This window comes from Lolium rigidum, chromosome 2 (assembly GCF_022539505.1).
Source record: "Lolium rigidum isolate FL_2022 chromosome 2, APGP_CSIRO_Lrig_0.1, whole genome shotgun sequence".
Taxonomy (NCBI): domain Eukaryota; kingdom Viridiplantae; phylum Streptophyta; class Magnoliopsida; order Poales; family Poaceae; genus Lolium; species Lolium rigidum.
The window spans coordinates 218,445,423-218,456,484 of NC_061509.1; the positions used below are offsets into that span (position 1 = coordinate 218,445,423).

At 42.9% G+C, this 11,062-nt stretch overlaps 1 long non-coding RNA gene across 5 annotated transcripts; it reads left to right on the forward strand.

The window, feature by feature from the left end:
- Window positions 1-3,067: 3,067 nt before the first annotated feature.
- Window positions 3,068-9,185, forward strand: LOC124692974. 5 transcript variants are annotated; one of them, XR_006999804.1, is made up of 5 exons: window positions 3,068-3,237; window positions 4,366-4,589; window positions 5,764-5,856; window positions 7,473-7,596; window positions 7,882-9,185. It is a non-coding gene; the product is annotated as an uncharacterized LOC124692974 (long non-coding RNA). The 5 variants fall into 5 exon arrangements; XR_006999806.1 differs by having other exon boundaries at window positions 3,070-3,237; window positions 7,473-8,183; window positions 8,249-9,185; XR_006999805.1 differs by having other exon boundaries at window positions 3,071-3,237; window positions 7,473-8,302; window positions 8,398-9,185.
- The last annotated feature ends 1,877 nt before the right edge of the window (window positions 9,186-11,062 follow it).

Genomic DNA, 11,062 nt, shown 5'->3' on the forward strand with positions numbered 1-11,062 from the left:
GATGGGCAGCAGCATCATCGAACTAACACCAGAAAATTGCTCTCGCATAACAAGATTTAGTAAAGCAGGTTTAATTTCAAAGAATTCTGCTGTAGTAGCAGGTGGAGCAATAGGTGTGCATAAGAAATAATTATTATTTGTGGTTGTAAAGTCACACAACTTAGTATTTTCAGGAGTACCCATTTTAGCAATAGTAAATAAAGCAAACTAGATAAAGTAAATGCAAGTAACTAATTTTTTTGTGTTTTTGATATAGCAAACAAGATAGCAAGTAAAGTAAAACTAGCAACTAATTTTTTTGTGTTTTGATTTAGTGCAGCAAACAAAGTAGTAAATAAAATAATGCAAGACAAAAACAAAGTAAAGAGATTGCGATGTAGAGACTCCCCTTGCAGTGTGTCTTGATCTTCCCGGCAACGGCGCCATAAAAAGAGCTGCTGGCGCAAAGTTGACGTGGGAGTTAGAGATCCCTGTGGTGTAACTTTTCTTCAGGTCCCCGGCAACGGCGCCAGAAAAAGAGCTTGATACGCGTACAGCACGCGTCCGTTGGGAACCCCAAGAGGAAGGTGTGATGCGTACAGCGGCAAGTTTTCCCTCAGTATGAAACCAAGGTTTATCGAACCGAGTAGGAGCCAAGAAGCACGTTGAAGGTTGATGGCGGCGAGATGTAGTGCGGCGCAACACCAGGGATTCCGGCACCAACGTGGAACCTGCACAACACAAACCAAGTACTTTGCCCCAACGAAACAGCGAGGTTGTCAATCTCACCGGCTTGCTGTAACAAAGGATTAGATGTATAGTGTGGATGATGATTGTTTGCAGAAAACAGTAGAACAAGTATTGCGGTAGATTGTATTTCGAGTATAGAGAATTGGACCGGGGTCCACAGTTCACTAGAGGTGTCTCTCCCATAAGATAAATAGCATGTTGGGTGAACAAATTACAGTTGGGCAATTGACAAATAAAGAGGGCATGACCATGCACATAAATATTATGATGAGTATTGTGAGATTTAATTGGGCATTACGACAAAGTACATAAACCGCTATCCAGCATGAATCTATGCCTAAAAAGTCCACCTTCAGGTTATCATCCGAACCCCCTCCAATATTAAGTTGCTAACAACAGACAATTGCATTAAGTATTACGCGTAATGTAATCAGTAACTACATCCTCGAACATAGCACCAATGTTTTATCCCTAGTGGCAACAGCACATCCATAATCTTAGAGATTTCTGTCACTTCCCCAGATTCACGGAGACATGAACCCACTATCGAGCATAAATACCCCCTCTTGGAGTTAATAGCAAAAACTTGGCCAGAGCCTCTACTAATAACGGAGAGCATGCAAGATCATAAACAACAAATAGACATGAATTGATAATCAACATAACATAGTATTCTCTATTCATCGGATCCCAACAAACACAACATATAGAATTACAGATAGATAATCTTGATCATGTTCGGCAGCTCACAAGATCCGACAATGAAGCATAATGAGGAGAAGACAACCATCTAGCTACTGCTATGGACCCATAGTCCAGGGGTAGACTACTCACACATCACTCCGGAGGCGACCATGGCGGCGTAGAGTTCTCCGGGAGATGATTCCCCTCTCCGGCAGGGTGCCGGAGGCGATCTCCTGAATCCCCCGAGATGGGATTGGCGGCGGCGGCGGCGTCTCTGGAAGGTTTTCCGTATCGTGGCTCTCGGTACTGGGGGTTTCGCGACGAAGGCTATTTGTAGGCGGAAGGGTAGGTCAGGGGGCGTCGCGAGGGGCCCAGGCCAAGGGTGGGGCCGCGCCGCCTGCCCTCCTGGCCACCTCGTGGCCCCACTTCGTTGACTCTTCGGTCTTCTGGAAGCTTCGTGGCAAAATAGGACCCTGGGCGTTGATTTCGTCCAATTCCGAGAATATTTCCTTACTAGGATTTCTGAAACCAAAAACAGCAGAAAACGTCAACTGACACTTCGACATCTTGTTAATAGGTTAGTTCCAGAAAATGCACGAATATGACATAAAGTGTGCATAAAACATGTAGATATCATCAATAATGTGGCATGGAACATAAGAAATTATCGATACGTCGGAGACGTATCAACTATCAGCTATCTTGTTTAATTGTGTCTTCATGGTCTCCATCATATCATGTAGATCATGTATATCGGTTTTTCTAACGACTTGTTTAGATAGTTGCTCTTTTAAAGTACGGTGGACATGTAGGCCTTCAATACGGCACATGTCACCAAGCGCGTGCTATTATGGCGGCGCAAAAGTCCAGTCGTCGAGCGCCAAGATTGGCGCGGCCGCCGTAGACGAAGCATGCCATTGATGATGACCCTGAAGGCTGCGAGAGACATCGAAGCTATGCACACACTGTCAAGTGGGGCCGAGCGAGAGCAAGTGGTCATGCATGCTGATCGGGCAGAATCCGTGACGACGCATTTCTAGTCCAAATTAGGGCTGAAAATGAGTCACCGCGAATAGTTTGCGTCGGACCGCTGACTCTTTTGACCGCATAGATGCAAACGGTTATTTTTGATCCGTTTGCTCTAGCACTTGACATGCCGTAAGTGTATTTATGTACATGTACGTGTGACTTGTGAGGGTTGCATTTGTACAGTGTTTCGAAGAAAAAGAGCAATGATTGCAGACCCACAGTGCGATAACCTGCACGAGGTGTAATCCCTCCGTCCTCAGATAAGTGGATGTCTAGGCTCCAATTTTATCAATGGAAGAGTATACTCTATGTTTCCAATGCAATTTAAAGTAGCAAAAGTTGTTTCTCTTTCATCGCACGGAAATTAAATCCAATAGTATTTAAAACTCGTTATTTTTATTTTCTACATGCTCTTAGCTTATTAGAGGCGAAAGAATTAAAGAGGAAACATTTGGTTTGTATTTTTTCGATGCAATTATCTCTTCACGTGATAATCTCTATTAAAAACTACTAGCATTGAAAAAACGTGTGGACAAGAATCAGGCTATGGCTCGTGAGGCCATGATCCACAGCGAAATGGATAAGGTCGCCTCCCCCTGCGTCATTCCCTTCACTACAGACCTCCCGCCGCGAGGCGCAAACTGCGATAGCCTGCACGGTAGGCCCGCGTACTGCACGCCGGCGGACGATGCCGCCTTTCACGCTACGGCCGCCGCCTGCACGTCCCCTCTACCTGCCGGCCGGCCGCCCACATCTTCCCTGCTGTTCAACGATTGGAGGCCGCACTTTCTTCAGGTTCGACGTCTTCCTCTACCTCTTGACCTGAATTTGAACAGAGACCTGTTTCAGCATTAATCTGTACCAATCGATTGGGTCCAAGATTGGGGCCTTGAGGAATCTATGTGACCTCCATTTCAACGAAAACAATAGTAGTATTTTGTCAAGCAACTTTATAAGAAAGCAACTGTAGTTAGTAGGCCATGATACAATAACCTGTTTTGGTCAGAGAATTGTTTGAAGTTGATCGCTCGCATTTGCAAATTGAGGTTTAAAATATGTAGGTCTTTACGATACTGTGTATGTTGTCTCTTGACGGAGAGCATCTTTACTTGAATGACCTGGTATAGAAACGACAATTCCTAGAGAAAATCTGACCTATCGAGAGGCATTTTCCTGCGGAAATTGAGAAACTGCATTTATCCCAGCACCAAAATGCTATGTGACCCCATTTCCTTGGCCCAAGAGCCGTGAGTATGCTCCATATGCTCCATTTTCCAGGAGGAGGGACAATGTTTCCAGATGGAGCAAAGCTCTCACATTGATGAACTTGCATCTTGCATATTTATTTCATTTACAGTGTTTGCCATGCTGCAAGATGCATCAGCATCACATTTAATTAGTATCCAATCCACGCACACATTTTTTGATTTTTTTTGCTGCTCAATTGGTAGAAAGTCTCACAGGGAGGAGAGCCGTTCATCGAATTGTTAGACTAGTAACTCCAGTACATTTATTACACTTCCCTTTGCACAAACCTGTAGATGCTACGAAACAACTAAACTATGATCTTGGCAATGTGACTTTTATACCTGATCTAAAGAGTTCGGAACACAAATTGCAAGATAATCCGTAAGACAGTAAGTAGCCTACAATTTAATCCGTACTCTGGACACAATGATATGTGCATGAGACTTTCCAGTTTCAAATTCTTCAACTGTCTGGGTTAACCATCTCGACATATTTCAGTTGTACGGCTTGTTGTAAAATCCAGTGTGGTATGGTGTGCCAGTGCCACCATGCTTTGTTTGAAGCATTTGAAGCCCACAGTTTAGGATTTTTGCTTCTGTATATGTCGAACTTTGTTTGAAACATTTGAAGCCCACCCATGCTTGGTCAAGCTATCTGCTGATGTTTTTCCGTCAGGCAACCACCACGTGCGGCAGAGCACTAGAAGAGAGGCCGGAGGAGGGGAGATCGAAGGGAGCAGTCAGGAGACGGAAGGAAAAGTAGGGAGGTGATGCAGAGGGTGGGGTATGAAGGGAAAGAGATAAATGGCATGACGAGGAAAGACGAGTAGCACAAATATTTGAGCCATCTACAGCTGGGGATTGGATTCTAACTCTACGAAAGGAACAAGTTTGCACATGGTATGCCCTTCTAATTAGTGTGTCGATGATTTCAGCGTATCACAGTATTTACTCCAATTCATGTAGATCTGCTATTCATCCATGCTTCATGTCTGGTGACTGGGAGAACGTAGCAAATACTTGGTGCTCTTTTATACAAGCTAGGTGGAATTATATTGCTCATTCCTCCTGGACATGCTACCCCAATCAGTTTAATTGAACTATGTATATGACAGAAAACTATTAATTAAGCATTAAAACTTACCACTTATTTAATGGAACTAAACTGTTCATGTGTATTTTTTCTTATCGTTGTTATTTGCGCGGGCATCTGTTCACTTGTTATTGATGTCTCTATAAGTACATTATTAGACCCCCCTGTTAATTTTGTTATGTTTTTACAATCTAAGACCTCTTTGTTGATTTTGTTTTTTTGCAAAAATGAATTTTTTTATCGATTACACGTGTGTGCACGTGCCCGTTTACTAATCGAATATAAATGATTCACCCAGAAAATAGAAGCTTCCCCCTACCAATCTTTCAGCCTGTTAAACAAGGCTGTAAATGTCATCTTCATATAACTTCTTGACTATACCTGAAATATGGCACAAGTTTTTCTAATATATTGCAGGCCAGAGGTTAAAAAAAGATAATACGAGGCCAAAGGTACAATAGTCTACTAAGAAATATGTATTGTTAATCATGCACAATGAGGAATATTAGGCTAGTAATTTTTAAACTGTATGCTGTGAGCGAAGAACAATATGTACTTAAAATTCTCACTTAAGAAATGGCATACCTGTAAATGAACAACTTCGGTGTTATTCATGATCAAGACGACCTGCAACTTATATAATGTGTCTGCCTAGGTCTTGATGGCAATATGCGCAAAGAACTTCTGCAGGAGAACTTTCTCCGTTTATTCATCAGAATCAAAATCAGCAAACCAGAAAACTTGCTGTATTTTTGCCCATGGAACTGGTAGCTATGTTCACTGCCAATAATCACATGACAAGGATTAGCCACATTCTGGAGTATTATCATGACATTTGTCACTGAACCAGACTCAGTTGAATGTAGACTAGGTGTACATGCAACTATTTTCCCGGGTATAAATTATAATAGTGGGAAATTTTACAAGAAAACTGCAGATTTTTGTCATTCATGACAACAATGTGCCCATCTTCACCTGCAGGCAACAAGTTTGTACAACATACTGAGGTGGCTCTGTCTTCTTGAAAACATATTCTAGATGTCACAGATGAAGTCTTTGAGGAGCCACGATCATGTAAAATGAACAAAAGCTACCTTTGTTACAACCTTGATTTGGCTTCATCTCGTTTGCTCGCTTGTATGCGTTGAACTGGGACTCGAAGTACAAATCTTGTGCTAGTTCTCCGTAATGGAGCAGAGGCCACAAAATGCTATTTGAGTAACCATTGTGATACTTCTGAACAATATATTTTCCTGGGAATACGGACACGTATCCCTGTTTTATGCCATAGTTAAGCATACTTAACCATGCTATTTATCACCACAAAGGAGTACTATACCGTATTGAATCAGTGTTATTAGCATCCACAATAGGGTGCTTAGAGCTTAGACACATACGCTAGGGATTAAATCCCAGCCATTTTGCCAAGTTCCTGGTTGTTTTCGTAGCATCAACGCTGAATTCAGCTTCCGAGCGACCGGTGCTTGGTTGCATGTGTAACCGACCTGATAAGCGTTTACCTAAGCTTCATGGCTTTGTGGGTGCTCTAAGTAGGAAATTTATTGCAACAAAGTTAAGTAGGCAACCATTTCCTTATTGTCCAATGATTCCAACAAAAAAACCAGCCAAGAGATGGATCTTAATTTTAATAACCACAAGGTTTAAGTTCTGCAACAAATCTTGATTGCGAATTGATTGGTAAGGTCTTGTTGATCAGCCTCCTATGGCACGTCGATGCCGGCCTAGCCGATCCACGTCATATTGACGTCCTTCACACCTGCATAATTACAAGGCAATTGCATAAGGAAATACTGTCAAAAAAAAAATTACCCGAATTAGTTCCAGCTCAATTACCGTGTGGTGGTCTAGCTAGCCTCCTACACGGTAATTGAGCCCGAACTAATTCGGGTAATGTTTTTTTGGACTGCATTTCTTTATGCAATTGCCGTATGTGTGAAGGACATCAATATGACATGGATCGACTGGGCTGGCGTCTACGTCCTACGGGAGGCTGATCAAAGACCTTGCCAATCAATTTACAATCAAGGTTTGTTGCAAAACTTAAATCTGGAGGTTATTAAAATTCAGATCTGTCTCTTAGCTAGTTTTTTTTGGAATCATTGGCCAATAACGAAACGGTTGCGTACTTTAATTTGTGGCGATAAACTGCCTACTTAGAGCACCCACAAAACCATGGCGCTTAGGTAAACACTTATCAGGTCAGTTACACATGTGGCCAAGAGTTGGCTGCCTGGAAGTTATATTTACTCTTATTTTAGCGCTGATGCTAGGAAAATGACCAGAACTGGGAAAAACGGCTAGAATTTAATCTCTAGCGCTTGTGTGTAAGTACCCTATTATGGATGCTCTTACGAGTTATTCAATATAGTATGGTACTTCTTTGTGGTGATAAATTTCATGTTTAAGTGTGCTTCACTATGGAATATGTGTGTCCGTATTCCCGGGCAAAGATATTGTTCAGGAGTATCACAAAGGTTACTCGAATAGCATTTTGTGGCCTCTGCTCCACTACAGAGAACTAACAGAAGATGCATACTTAAGAGTCCCAGTTCAACGCATACAAGCGAGCAAACCAGATGTTCGCCGATGTTGTATACCAGCACAACAAGTCAAGTGATGTTATATCGGCACATGATTATCACCTCATGTGGTTTCCGAAATGTATCAAGGAAAAAGACATCAACATCAAGGTCGGGTGGTTTATCCACACCTCTTCCCCAGCATGGAGATGTTCCGGATGCTGCCACACCACACAAAGCTGGTTTGCTCACTACTTTCTGCTGATTTAGTCGGGTACGTAACAGGTCGAATTTTAATACATACTAATATTTTTTGTTGAAATTGGCTGTGTTGAAAAAGCACAACTGTTTTATCTCAACCCCCTATACTCATTCTCATATTATCTCTGTCTATAAAAGAATGTCTAAATTCGGATGTATCTACACACTCTTTAGTGTATAGATACATCTAAATTTAGACAAACATCCGAAATCTTTTTATGGACGGAGGGAGTATTTCTCATTCATGATTAACGTATATCTTCTACCATTTTGCAAATGCTCTCTTTACACGTAAAAGAATCAGCTGTTTCATCGGATAAGTCCTGGCGCCAGGGACGCACACCTGCCCGGCCACTGTGAGGACGTCCACGTTGTCCAGCCAGTGGAGCACGGCCAGCAGGGCGTCGTGTGGCAGCTCCATGCAGTCCCTAGTCGCCTCTTTCTCCTCCTCTGGCGGAAGGGCCTCCAGCTCCAGGAAGACCGAAGGCCTGGCCGTGGCCATCGTGTCGTGTACTCCTGTCGTGTGCAGGAGGAGGCAGGCAGCGTGTACGGGAATGAGCGAGCGACCGTCTCGTCTCTGGTGCCTCGACTGAATTTAAGGTAATCAACATCGCATTTTCCGATCTGATTTCCGGAAGAAACGTGACAGCCCAGGGCGGTGCCAGGCCTTCTGCGGCTAGCGCGCCGTGAACGACAACATCCTTGTCTCCTCCCCGACGGTATGTTGCCTTGTCGCGTTAAAAGCTTCAGTTTACTAGCCAGTCTGTTTCAAATCATATATTGCACTGTACAAAATTTCTATGATCTGTCGCAGGGCGCCTCCGCTGAGGAGCCTTCGGATCATCTCCGGCGACATGATCGTCGACAATAGGCTCAAGCTCACAGTCACAAAGTTCACTCTGCTGGAGGAGCTGGAGCTGTGCACGGGGACGTGCGAGGCCGTCGGCACCGCCTGCCCTCTCCTGAAGCGCCTCCGTCTGAACAGTAAACAGTTCTTCAAATGGTACACTGAGAATGTTGAGCGGGAAGCCATGGGGATCACCACCATGCGACGGCCGGCTCCCGTCGCTCCAGCTCTTCGCGAAGCCTCAGTCTCAGCAACCACGGTCCATCCTCGACGGGTGCGCGCGGCTGGAGTCTCTTGACGTCCACCACTGTTTCAGTGTGGCGATGGGTGGTGACACGACCCGCACGCCGGAGTACGTCCACTGGGACGAGCTGGTCTGCTTTGGTGAATAAACCTTGTTGTCTAGGCTTTTAGGTTACTAGTAAGTGTGCACCTGCAAGGCACGTCTCTTCTTGACAATGATGTGAACAAATCTTCTCTACAGATTTAACCAAGAAAATAAGCCATGGCAGAAGTCTGCGCATGCACTCACTGATCATATGCAGTTTCAGTTAAGCTCAGTTAGCCGGATAACTGCTTGGCGCACAGATTTTCAGTCAACTGGATATATAAGCTAGGTAGGTGTAAGTCCACGCCCTGCACGATTTGGTCGTTAGATGGCACGAATCGTAGGATCGTCGTGAGCGTTTCGCCCAGGTCGTTAGTGGCCGTTTCCATTGTATCTGAATAAAATGAGAAAGCACATAATGTTTCAAGTTGTAGGCAACACCAAAAAACTACTCGTCTTAGTGTGTTCTTTGTGGGCGTGTTTGGTTGGTCGCAATGGGGCTTCTTGCATGGGGGCAAACTAAAGCTGCCAAAAAATTACTCCAAGAGAAACGCTTGAATCGAGCGGGCCATTCGGGTCTCTGCATACTAGCCCCTCTACTTAACCTTACACTCACAACTGCTTACACTAATCTGCTCATTTTAATCCCTCATGATGTACAAAACGGTGAGTCAGTTTGAAATATGCTAAACACGAAAAAGATGCGTGTTAATATTACGGATCAATTTCTATGAACGGTTTTTTTTTTGGTTTCGTGGAGTATTTAAATGGCAATTTCGTGTCCTGTTTGAATCCTTTTTGGCCGAACTTAGTCAAATTCGTCGCAACCGTTCGCGCATTTCAAAATTCCTTTGACAAGTAGCTTCATCTTACTGTCGTGCACGACTTTTGTGTTTATAGTTCTCCATTTTGACATTTGTGTACGAGTAGATCGACAACAACGTAGATCTACTTGTTTACGAATGTCGAAACCGAAAACTTTAAACATGAAAGTAATGTGAAATGGTGAGGTGAAGCTACTCCGAAAGGAATTTTGAAATGGTCGACCGTGTGCGAAAAATTTACTAAGCTTGTCCACAAATACCTCAAAATAGAACACGAAACCGAGTTTGAAACACTCAACGAATCGATGACGGGAATGGAATCACAACGTCGATGCACATCTTTTACATGTAGACCTTGTCACGAATCGATGAAAAGGTTAGGCAGATTAGAGGTGATTATGATTGAACTAGTTTAGTTAACCACAATCCTCCTCAACATGCAGACAAGGAAAATGAAGGGCTTCCTGTTTCTCCACTCGAGCCTAAGTGGAATTGTTGGCATCCAAACAAAGTACTAAAATTGGCCCAAGGCTTGTTCCCACTTATACGGTAGCCAGTTGGAGCATTTGCATGCGACGGGGGCCGAAACGCGAAATTTGGACGCGAGCACCCAATCAAGCATGTCTGATCATTGAGCGCATTCCTTGCCTATGATTGTTGAACAAGTGGTATAGGAGTAAGGCTACTGATCGTTTGAATTTTTTTTAAAAAAATTCCTCAAAATAATACCTTGGGTTACAAATATAGTTTCCATAACCATCTAAAATTGAACGTTCGTATTCATTTTGGGATGTGAAAAATATATCGTGTATAAATAGTGGTGCAAGGCTAATGTAACATCCCAAAATTTCAAAACAAAACAAATGAATTTCCAAGTGGTACTTTTGTAACCTTACCCTAATCTTTTCTACTTTGCTTAGAGGTTTGGAAAACCTTCATACACCTTACCTAGTACTTATCAAACCAAATCCAAGTGGTTTCCAAAGAAAATAAAAAGAAACTAAAAATGCCATAGAGGCATATGAGAGAAAAGTGCAAATTTGTGAATTTGAGAAGATTGACCCTAGGACTTATTGTGAATGGTTGGATCACTTCCATATATCATTCCAACACTCAACAACATCAAATGGGCCAAGAACAATCAAATCAAAAATCAAATGCCACATATGCATAGAGGCATATGTGACACATAGCCATTTCACCAAACTTTGACCTATGACTCTAAACCTTGACCAAATAAGGGGAAACCATCTCCAAACCTAATATAACACAAAATTGACCCTAACCCATGTCCAAGTAAAGCAAGATCAACAATTTACAAAAATAATAAAATTTGAACCTCACCTCTTATGTGTTATGGCCATTTTTGCAAATCTTTGAACAAAACCTTTTGAATTGGTTTCACTGGCTGGAAAATGTTTCTAAACTAATAAGAACCACATTAGAGTCAACAAAAGTCAAATCAAATGGGGAGAAATCA